This window comes from Narcine bancroftii, chromosome 14 (assembly GCF_036971445.1).
Source record: "Narcine bancroftii isolate sNarBan1 chromosome 14, sNarBan1.hap1, whole genome shotgun sequence".
Taxonomy (NCBI): domain Eukaryota; kingdom Metazoa; phylum Chordata; class Chondrichthyes; order Torpediniformes; family Narcinidae; genus Narcine; species Narcine bancroftii.
The window spans coordinates 38,105,490-38,117,691 of NC_091482.1; the positions used below are offsets into that span (position 1 = coordinate 38,105,490).

General features: G+C 43.9%; 1 long non-coding RNA gene across 1 annotated transcript; it reads right to left on the minus strand.

Moving 5' to 3' along the window:
- Window positions 1-383: 383 nt before the first annotated feature.
- On the minus strand, window positions 384-7,926 carry LOC138749163 (uncharacterized). The gene is made up of 2 exons (XR_011348459.1): window positions 5,452-7,926; window positions 384-2,531 (listed from the first exon to the last, which is right to left on the minus strand). It is a non-coding gene; the product is annotated as an uncharacterized lncRNA (long non-coding RNA).
- Window positions 7,927-12,202: the final 4,276 nt, after the last annotated feature.

Consider the following 12,202-nt stretch of genomic DNA (forward strand, 5'->3'; position numbering starts at 1 on the left):
TGTAGACAATGCGCAAAGGGAACACCAGATGCAGTAAATCAGACCCGCGGATACAATGCCTGCTTGCGGTCCCGGACTGCGGAGAGGGAGGAGATGTGGGTGCAAGTGTTGGGCACGTTAGGGCAAGGTGGGGAGGGATGAGGGAATCGCAGAGGGAATGGTCCCTGCAGAAGGACAAGAGTGGAGCAGAAGGAAAAATGTGTCTGGTGGTGGGACTCAGTAGTAAGTGCTGGATGCGGACGCTGGTGGGTGAGGAGGAGGGGGATTCTATGCTTGTTGTATCTGGGGGCAGATGAGCGGGAGATGTGGGTGAGGGCTGAGTTGATGGTGGTGGGAGATGTGAGAAGCAGAGGTGCCTTCACAGATTTCACTCGAGACAAAAATTGAGAACAAAGAACATTTATTTTACAAAAATGCAAAGTTGAGTGCTTCCCCTTACCCTGGGAATACACAGATAACTGGGGCTTACCCAACTTTTTATGCATCCATTTCAGTACAGAAGTACCTTCCCCCTTAACATTCTTCTGCCTCCTGGATTGGTTTAGCATTAGGTAATTCTGCCTATGTGTATTCTAACTTCTTATCAGTTTATGTGCCTTTCTGCAAACTTGTTTACCAGGAAGTGTCATGTCTTTGTTCTTACTCATTAATCAAACCCCAGGACTTGCTAAATCTATCTACTTGTTATCATGTTTTTGAAGACCCCTATTTTATTATACTTGCTTAACCCTTCCTCACATTGCATTCTTACTTCACCCTTATTTAATTCATTCTTAATTAGCACTTGCTTGACTCCTCACATTCCATTATCCCTCACAATCCACCCTTTTTCTTTAGCTACGCTTAGTAAACCCTCACTCGGGCAGTATTCTTTTAAGCTTGGTCTTTTTCCCAGCGAGTGAGTAAACGAACTGCGGCCTCAGCATCATCAAACGGAGTTTAGGAAGCATACATCATTTGGGTTGCAGTGACCTGGCAAAGGGCCCTTTGAATTAAACACTGCACACAAAGCATAAGGCAGGGAATTATTATGAGGGCTAAAATAAAAAGCCCAGCCGCTATAATGTATGTATGTATCCAGCTCCAGTCGCCAGTAAAAATTTTAGTCCACCAAGGATGCCAAATCTGGTCCGGGACATGGGAAAGTTTTCGAATTCCTGAAGAAATATTTTTTACCGCCTGCCCATTGTCATCAATCTTCAAGCAACAATTGATAAGGTTCAATTTTCCACAGACGCCGCCCTCAGCGGCCAACAAGTAATTGAGGGCCAGGCGATTTTGATAAGCTGTAGCACGTATCTGTTGCTGCTCATCAGCCAATAAATTCAGGGGCCAGTCTTCACCCAAATTTCTAATTTTAAGTTCTCTCTTTGGGCGAGTATGCTGAGGGGATTGGTGGAAAGGTGGTGGTCAGCATGCAAAGGCAGTAAGACAAATTGAGGTTGAATGTTTCCAATAAAACAAGTGCCTCTCCAATCAGGTTCTAAAAAGGTATAAGCCATATCTGCTGAAGCGAGGGGATGCCCCAGTAAGGATTTTTACCTGAACAGTTCCATATGTCACTGGTGTCATTGATACTCTCATAAAGCACACAATCCAAATCATTTTCTTTAGAGAAATACCTGGTAGGTGTTGCGGGATGCCAAACAGTTGTAGTATTCTTGAGCAGCTTAAGCCGTTTACAACTGGAATCCCCCTTATAGTGACGGCCTTTAGCCTTCCGAATGCATTCGTCACCCAATGGAGGATTTATAAGATGCCAAGTTTGGGGGGCAGCATTCAATTTTATTCGTTGTACCATTAAAGCATAGAAGTTCCCATATATCCAAAGGCTCACCTTGCCAGGTGAGTTTAGTTGGCCTTCCACAAATCCAACAATTCTTCAACCCCAGCAAGTCAGCTGTTCGTTGACTTAAATCTACCCACTTATTGTCACCTAACCGGTGAATAGCAGCCTGTCTGCGGGCATTAGCATATATATCCCCTTTATTCCTACTCCACTTATAGCCCTGACTAATATTTTGCTCACAATTCTCCCACCATCTCCTTTGTACCATATTTTTGGCACTTGTCTTTTTAGTACCCGGAGAGGCCGGGACGCAAACCCAAGCCACTCTCCTAGGACAGTTCTGCTTCCCTGGTCCATGTTGGGATCCTAAATTAAACCATAATAAATAAGGAACCCCACTGTGAATGCACTTTATACCTGTGCCCCGTTTGCATTCTAAAGGTAAACTTGTCTATTCTTCAAAGTAACTATCACCTATGCTGCCCCTATTCCAGGAGGACTTAATACATTGTGTACAATTGGGTGGTTTCCCAAAATTTGGGAACCAGCAGGAAAACAATACAGCAAATAGTAAAAATAATATTATAACAATTTTTTTGGCGGAGCGTGACTTTCAGACCAGAAGGATGCGAGACTGCATGCCAGGTGGAGGGGATATTATCAACGTCTTTAGTCTGTGGATTAGCACGCTTAACGCATTGCACATGAGTCCATCCCTTTTCTTTTGTTCGTACTGCAGTGTCTGTAATCAAAAGTACACAATAAGGGCCGTCCCATATAGGTTCTAGTTTATGGTCTTGCCACATATACCCAATCACCAGCTTTAATGGAATGAATGGGATAGTCCAAGGGTGGGGTTTGAGCTAATAATCCCTTCTGTTTTAAGTCATACAAAGAAGTGGAAAGCCCCTGTAAATATTTAGATATATATATTGGTCATTAGCCTCAGGGGTAGGGGAAATCGGTGTGGAAGCCCATGTGGGGAAGACCGAACATCATCTCATATGGTGAGACAGCAAGGTCCTTACGAGGAGCTGTGCGAATCCTGATTAAAGCTAAGGGTAAGCATTTAATCCAGGAGAGGCCAGTTTCCTCATGAAGTCGAGTGAGTTGATTTTTCAGGGTCTGATTCATCCGCTCGACACGGCCTGAACTCTGGGGGTGCCATGGGGTGTGTAACTGACAATCTATTCCTAAGATTTTACACACCCCCTGGAGTACCTGAGAGGTAAAATGTGTACCTCGATCTGAGTCAATGGTTTACACAATGCTGTAACGTGGAATAATAGCCTCTAGTAATATCCGAATAACGGTGTTAACACGATCATTAGGGGTCGGGAAAGCCTCAACACATCGAGTAAAATGATCCACCATCACTAGGAGATATTTATAGACCCCTATCTTGGGCAATTCCGTGAAGTCAATCTGTTTTCGTTGAAACGGATGTACGGTTTGACATGTGTGCTCTAAATCAGAGTCTGGAGAAACCAAGAAGGCGGCTGGATTCTTATCTTCATTTGTAACCAATGTCAAAGCATCCCTATCCATAAGGATTGCTTCATACTTCAAAATTCTGGAAGGCACGTTGTAAGAGAATGGTGCGGACTGTGTGAAGGGTGTGAACTGTCATCGGGGCACCAAACGTAATTTTGCATTCTTCCTCTACTAGAATGGCAGTGGACGCAATTGCTTGCACACATTCTGGCTAACCACGACAAACAGGATCTAAAATCTTTGATAGAAAGGCAACTGGTTGGATCCCTGTGGTCTGGTACCGATAGCCAATTGGTCTTGTAAATCACATTCCAACAAGCAAACCCCAGCTTGGGGAATTAGTAAAATATCCTCTGTTACAATTTTTCCTCTCATTTGTATCTTTACATTCTTTAATTTGGGGACCACAAAATCTCTCCCCCCCACCCCTGAAATCATCACCGTCCCTTCTGTAGTAACACCCTCGGGCCATCGTAAAATACTAGACCGGGCTGTCCCAGAGTCTACAAGGAAAGTAGTTTTGTCACCGTGGGGTCCTACGCTCAAATTTACCAATGGTTCTCCGTGCAACCCCACGGTATGCATTGGCTAAGAACCGTGACTCCCCCTATTCATAATCTGCCTGGCCCACATCGCCTTTTTACAATAATAGCAAACTAATGCTCCTGTCTCCCAATTTCTGCCAGGGTCTCCATGGGGTCCCAGGAACGGTCACCATCCTCGGAATTCTCTTCTACCCCTACCTCTGCTCTGGTCTCTACTTCCTCACTCCCGGCGCTCCTCCCAACATCCAGGAGCCGACACATGGTTCCTAGCATTTCCTTGCTTTCCATCCACAACTTCCTTTACTGCCTGCATCAAAATCTTAGCTTTTCCTTTCTGTTTTTCTTCAGACCTCTGGACGTATGCCCTTTGTGCAATCGGCAAAAGCTGAGATAATCCCTGTTCATGCCAATTCTCCGTCTTTTGTAATTTCTTCCTGATATCTGGAGCTGAATTGGTAACAAAACCCATCAATACCAACTGTTCACCTGCTGGGGATTCAAAATCCAACCCCCCCATTGCACGTAATCTAGTCAGAAATGCAGAGGGGGTCTCCTCGGGACCTTGGGGAACCTCAAATGCCTTCTTAAAGTTCTGTCCTCTTGGAACAGACTCCTTCATTCCTTTTATTAGATTAACCCTGAACTCATCCATTCGCGTGCGACCATCATTAGTAGTCTTATCCAAATTTGGGTTTACCAGGGGAAATTTAGCTTCTCCAGGTATCGCCCCTGGCCCTCCTTGGTGTTCCCTATCCCAGACTCTGATCCCTGCCTGGCGGATCATTCCACACTCATCCAAAGTATATAGAGCCTTAAAGATAGACATTAATTCATTCCAGGTATATATATTAGGCCCAAAAAATTGATCTAATTGTTCTGCACATCCCTGAGGGTCTTCTACCAGAGAGGTCATTTCCTTTTTAAAATTGCACACCTCAGTACTAATCAAAGGCACGTTTACAAATCCAAGACCCCCTCCCAAGGGAACCTCCCGTAAAGGTCTCATTCAGTTAGTTTCTGGCTTATCTCCTCCCTCTCGTGTCAATTGAGGTGGTAATCTTGCACTCTGTGAGTGAGTCCTCATACCACTCCTACTTTCTTTAACTGTGGAGGAGGAGGGTATGGTAAAGAAGGGTAAAGCATAGGTGAAAAGTGGGAGAATGGGAGCCGGCACAGGGGAAACATAAGGTAGAGGAAGGGAATGTAACACATCCCATCCCTTTATTTTGGGGGCAGAAGGTTCCTCAATCTTCTTGTTTCTAAATTTCTTCTAAGTCCAAAATCATCTGATTAGACGATCCACTAAGCCAACAGGCTGCATATTCCCTACTTTCGGTATTGTCTCCTTGACTTTGGTAGAACCAGATGTTCAATGCCTGACACATCCAGTCCTCGTCAGATCCGAACTTTGGCTAATATATCGAACTCCCTTTTATCGGATTCTTAACCCATTCCTGACAACAATACTTGACCATGGTCTGCTTATCCTTCTCATGGGTTTCCCTCACACCCCAATTGGATTTTATCCTCCCGTCCTTCTTAAGGACTTTTTCCCTTGCTACTTCCTCCTCCCATATTCTCCGGGCTCCCTTTCTGTTGGCAGGAAAATAAAATTTCTCTTACCGGAATCTAGTAGCTATTCCTAGCGTGCTTCCTTAACGCCCTCCCGTCGTTTGTTCTCAATGCCTCTTCTCGGATATTACTTGCTTCGTCCACTAACTAGCTTCCCGTCGTCCGGGAGTCTAGCTGAATCACCCGGGGTGAACCTACCCCCGTCGTCAGGAGCTCTGTCAGTGGAGGGAGTGCGATCCTGACGAGTCCCCAAGTTGTGAGAAGCAGAGGTGCCTTCACAGATTTCACTCAAGATAAAAATTGAGAACAAAGAACATTTATTTTACAACAATGCAAAGTTGGGTGCTTCCCTTACCCTGGGAATACACACAGATACTGGGGCTTACCCAACTTTTTATACATTCCATTTCAGTACAGAAGTACCTTCCCCCTTAACATTCTTCTGCCTCCTGGATTGGTTTAGCATTAGGTAATTCTGCCCACGTGGATTCTAACTTCTTATCAGTTTATGTGCCTTTCTGCCAAACTTGTTTACCAGGAAGTGTCATGTCTTTGTTCTTACTCATTAATCAACCCACAGGACTTGCTAAATCTACTACTATCCTGTTTTTGAAGATAATTGCTTACATTCCTCACATTCCATTCTTACTTCACCCTTTTCTTTCTTTGGCTTGGCTTCGCGGACGAAGATTTATGGAGGGGGTAAAAGTCCACGTCAGCTGCAGGCTCGTATGTGGCTGACAAGTCCGATGCGGGACAGGCAGACACGGTTGCAGCGGCTGCAGGGGAAAATTGGTTGGCACTTGCTTGACTCCTCACATTCCATTATCCTTTATAGGGAGAAGCCACGTTTGTGCAGACATTTCAGAGGCTCTGGACTGGAAGACCTCATCTTGGAGTGAGAAACAGAAGTACCTTCACAGAATTTGCTTGAGACAAAAATTGAGAACAAAGAACTTTTAATATACTATTACAACAATGCAAAGTTGGGTGCTTCCCCTTACCCTGGGAATACACACAGATACTGAGGCTGACCCAACTTTTATACATTTCATTTCAGTACAGAGATACCTTCCCCCTAACATTCTTCTGCCTCCTGGATTGGTTTAGCATTAGGTAATTCTGCCCACGTGGATTCTAACTTCTTATCAGTTTATGTGCCTTCCTGCAAACTTGTTAGCCAGGAAATATCATGTCTTTGTTCTTTACTCATTAATCAATCCCCAAGACTTGCTAAAGCTATTTACTTGCTATCCAATTTTGAAGATCCTTATTTTATTATACTTTTATAACTCCTAACCCTTCCTCCCATTCCAGCATCCCTTCACCCTGATTTAACCCATAATACTTCATTTCCAATGAGCACTTGCTTGACTCCTTACATTCCAGTATCCATTCACCTTAAGTTAACCCATAATACTTCATTCTTAATTGGCATTTGCTTGACTTCTCACATTCCAGTATCTCTTACAATCCACCCTTTTTCTTTAGCTACGCTTAGTAAATCCCCATTCGGTAGTGTTCCGTTAACCTTGGTCCCTTTCCCAGCGAGTGAGTAAACGAACTGCGGCCTCAGCATCATCAGACGGAGTTTGGGAAGCATATATCATTTGGGTTGTAGTGACCTGCCGAAGGGCCCGTTGAATTAAACACTGCACACAAGTCTTTAGGCAGGGGAGCACCATAATGGCCAGAATAGCAAGTCCAGCTGCTATAAGGGCTATGGGTATCAGACTCCAGTTACCAATAAAAAGTCTAGTCCATCCCACACCAGACCAAGGTTGCCAAGTCTGAACCTGGGTATGGGAAGATTTTTGAACTCCTGAAGAAATGTCTTTAACCGCCTGACCATTGTGAGCATTGTCCTTAACCAGTCTTTCATTAACGCTGCCTTCAGCAGCCAACGAGTAATCGAGAGCCAGGCAGTTTTGTTGAACTGTGGCTCGTATCTGTCGTTTTTCTTCAGCCCATAAATTCAGGGCCATCACTGTCTGTTCGGTGATGATCTCCAAGGCTGGAGTCTGATTGAACGATTTAAATGCCAAGCAGCTTTAGTATTCTGGAGCAGCTTACTTCGTTTACAGCTGGAACTCCCCTTACAGTGGTGGTTTTTTTTTAATATTCCGAGTGTCTGTGTGACCCAAAGGATGCTTTATAGGCGACCAAGTTGGGGAGGGGTGTTTCTTGTCACTTAACCTGTGAGTTGCAGCTTGTCTGCGAACATTAGCATAAGTATCACTGAGCCTGTGAGTTGCAGCCTGTCTGTGAACATTAGCATATGTATTAACTCTATCTCTGCCACATGTACAATCCTGACTACCATTCTGTCTGTCTTTGACCCACCATCTCCTTTGTGCTATCCCTTTAAAACTCCTCTCTTTAATACCTGTAGAGGCCAAAATACAAATCAAATCTACTCCTCTAGAGCCGTTCTGTTCCCCTGGTCCATGTTGGGATCCTATATTAACCCATACCCCACTATGACTATACTTTATATCTATGCCCTGTCTACATTCTAAAGGTAAATAATTGTCGCCTCTGCTGCCCCTATTCCAGGAGGACTTAATACATCGAGAGTAATTTAGGGATGTCCCAAAAACGGGGAACTAACAAGTAAACAATACAATAAATGGTAAAAACATTACAGCACTTTTTCCCGGCGTAGTGTAACTTTCAGATCAGAAGGATGAAGGACAGCACGCCCGGTGGAGGGTAGATTATCAATGTCTTTAGTCCATGGATCAGCAGCTTGTTTAATTCGTTGTATGTGTGTCCACCCCTTTTCTTTCGTTCGCACTGCAGTGTCTGTAATCAAAAGTACACAATAGGGGCCATCCCAGACAGGTTTTAGTTGGTGATCTTGCCATGCTTTTACATATACCCAATCACCAGGTTTAATAGAATGAATAGGATACTCCAGGGGTGGGCAGTAACAGCTGCATGTCTATTATCTCCGTGAGCGCAGCCTGTTTGGCAGCTGCATCTGCCTGTCTGTTCCCCTGTGCTTCAGGACTGTCACCACTTTGATGGCTCCGTACATGAGCTACAGCTATTTCCTCAGGTAATGTAAGAGCATCTAGAGATTGGACAATTAAGTTTTCATGGATCAACTTTTGTCCTTTTCCAGTTATCATTCCCCGCTCTTTCCAGATCTTCCCAAAGGTGTGCACTACACCAAAAGCACACTCTGAGTCTGTGTAGATCATGCCCACCTTGTTCTCTAGACTCTGGAGAGCTCTACAGAGGCATACAATTCACAAGATTGTGCTGACCAATGACCGGGAAGGTGACCGGCTTCAATCACCACTCCTTCTTTCCCATCCACACTATACCCGCTATAGCGAGTGCCATCAATGCAACGAGAAGATCCATCAATAAACAACCTTTCACCCTCCTGTAAAGGCTCATCACTTAAATCCTCTCTAATTTTGGTCTGTAAATCTATTACCTCTAAACATACATGCTCTAAATCATTTATGGTATTGTCAGAATTTGGAGAAACCAAGAAAGCTGCTGGATTGTGTTCTTTATTCGTAATCAGGATCAAATCATCCCTATCCATTAGGATCGTTTCATATTTTAAAATTCTAGAGTCTGTGAGTCACCTTCCAGCATGTTGTAAGAGAATATTGCGGACTGTGTGAGGGGTGTGAACTATCATCGGGGCACCAAACATAATCTTTTGTCCTTCCTCATCTAAAATAGCAGTGGCTGCGATGGCTTGCACACACTCTGGCCAACCACAACAAACAGGGTCTAAAACTTTTGACAGAAAAGCAACTGGCTGTCTACAGCCAGTTGCTCTCTTGTGTTAGTACTCCGGTGGCTACACCTCCTTTCGCATTGGTATATGGGTCAAATGGCTTATTTAGGTTGGGTAAAGCCAACACTGGGGCACTAATAAGGCACTGTTTCACCAAGTTAAAATCTTTAATCTCTTCCTCTGTCCAGACAACAGCTTCGCCCCCTAGAATTGTGAGTTTATCATAGAGAAATCTGACCAGGCTAGAATAATTTTCAATCCAGATTCTACAGTATCCCACTAAACCAAGGAATTTCCTAAGTTCTTGGGCATTCTTGGGGGGGGATCTGTAATATACCACGTATCCTCTCTGGACTTATTTTCCTAGTTCCCTGATTTACCAGATGACCCAAATATTTAACTTCTGATTGAACAAATTGTAATTTGGATTTGTTCACCCTGAGACCCTTATTCTCCAGAAAATTCAAAAGTTCAACAGTATACTGTTTAGCTAATTCATACGTTTTTCCCGTAATTAACAAATCATCAACATATTGTATCAACTGACAATTCTCTCTCTGAGGAGCCTCATGTAGTATTTGTTCTAAGACCTGACCGAATAAATTTGGTGATTCTGTAAAGCCCTGGGGAAGGACCGTCCACCGATATTGATTCTTGCGTCCAGTAAAAGGATTTTCCCATTCAAAGACAAACATGTCTCTGCTCTCTGTTGCTAACGGACAGGTCCAGAAAGCACCTTTGAGGTCAATCACACTAAACCATTTACTATGTGGATCGATTTTACCCATTATTGTATAGGGATTAGGTACAACCGGGTGACGGGTGAGAATAATTTTGTTCAGCTCCCTCAAGTCCTGCACTAATCGATAGGTACCGTCTGGTTTTTGGACAGGTAAAATTGGAGTATTAAAAGGTGACATACAAGGTTCGAGTATACCATCTTTCACCAACTGGTCAATTGCTGGCTGCAGCCCCTTTCGGCCAGCCATAGGAATTGGATACTGTTTTCGTCTAATTACTTGTTCAGAATCTTTTAAAGTAACTTGCAGGGGAGGAACATCTAACCCTCCTCTATTTCCTTTTTTTTTTCGCCCATACTCTAGGATTTATTATTTTCCGATCCTCCTCTGTCAGCACATAAAATTGAACCCCGATACCTGATCCCTGTGGTCTGGTACCGATAGCCAATTGGTCCTGTAAATCACGTCCCATCAAGCAAACCCCAGCTTGGGGAACTAGTAAAATATCCTGTTATTATCTTTTCTCCCATTTGTATTCTTACATCTCTTAATACAGGGACTGTAAAGTCTCTTCCTCCTCCTCCCAAAATCATCACTGTCCCCTCTATCTTAACACCCTCGGGTGTTAAATACTAGACCGGGCTGCCCCAGAATCTACTAAAAAAGGTCATCTTGTCACTGTGGGGTCCAATGCTTAAATTTACCAATGGTTCTCCGTGCAGCCCCATGGTGTGTATTGACTGAGAACCGTGACCCCCCTATTCATAATCTGCTTCCATCTGTCTGACTCTGGCTTTACCCTACCCTTAATTTAGTCTATGTGTCGTCTTGAGTCCAGCGTGTTCGTTAAATGAAGTGATAGGAGAATCAGTTTATTACACAGCATAAGAATAAAGCTTAACAGAGCTCTGGTTCAGTCATTAGTTCATAGGTCACCTGCACAGTGAGTTATTCCCTAAGATTGACCTCTACTTTCCAGTCTCTACAGTTTATATAGCTCAACTTTATCATACAGAACAAAGTTGGCTTCCTTTGCTAGATTTCTTGTATAAGATTTATCATAAGTAATTTCCTGCTCTGCAGTTATCTGGGGTGTAGAGCTCCCATCTTTTTTAATCCTCAAGGTCAGAATATCCTGTTGTTTTGATCAGAAATCAATTCATACCCCAGATATTTCTAATTATTTCTTTGTTCTCATCTGGCCATATTCTTCTGTTCTACTAAACACCTCCTTCTGTCTTAGCTTCTTACTGATTCCATTCTCTTTGTTTCTGACAGTCTCTGTCAGATTCTTTTTGTTTGTGCTAATCAACACCTCCTTTTGCCATAACATTCCGACTAAATTGTTTCATACATATCCTCTCTTTTGTATTTTGGGACTCCACACACTCCCCACGATTAATTAATCCCTATATTCCAACACATCAGTGCGTAAGATTGCGTTTCCCTGGCTTGCATTGGGCATTCTCTCTTAAAATGTCACTCCTTTTTACAATGGTAGCAAACTAATGCTCCTGTTTCCCAATTCCTACTGGGATTACCATGAGGTCCCGGGAATGGTCGTCATCCCCGGAATTCCCCTCGACCCTTTCCCCTGCTCTGGTCTCTACTCTCCCACTCCCGGAGCTCCTCCCAATGTCCAGGAGCTTGCACACAGCTCCTACCCTATCCTTGCTGTCCCTCAACGACTTCCTTGACTGCCTGCATCAAAATCTTAGCCTTTCCTTTCTGTTTATTGGGCATTCTCTCTTAAAATTACGCACCTCCGTATTAGTCAGGGGCACATTTACGAAACTGAGACCCCCTCCCATGGGAACTTCCCGTAAAGGTCTCATCCAGTTAATTTCTGGCTTATCCTCTCCTTTATAATGTCTAGATTCCTGCTCTCTGGGAAATGAATCAAAGGGTTCTGCCCTTTCTTCCCGGAGGGTCTCACACTGCTCTGAATTAAAGTCGCCTCTCTCTCTTGTCAATAGAGGTGGTAATCGAGTACTTTGTGAAGGGTCATCATACCACCCCTACTTTCTTCTCCTTTCTTTAGCTGTGGGGGAGGAGGGGAAGGTGCAGAAGGGTAGAGCATAGGAGGGGGGGAAAGATAGGAGCCGGCATAGGAGGAGCATAAGGTGAAGGAAGGGAATGTAACACATCCCATCCTTGTGTATCAGGGACAAAAGGTTCCTCATCCTTCTTGTCCTTACATTCCTTTTCATTCAAAACCAGTTGATCAACCGATCCACTGAGCCAGCAGGCTGTATATTCTCTACTCTCAATATTATCTCTTTGATTTTGATAGAGACTG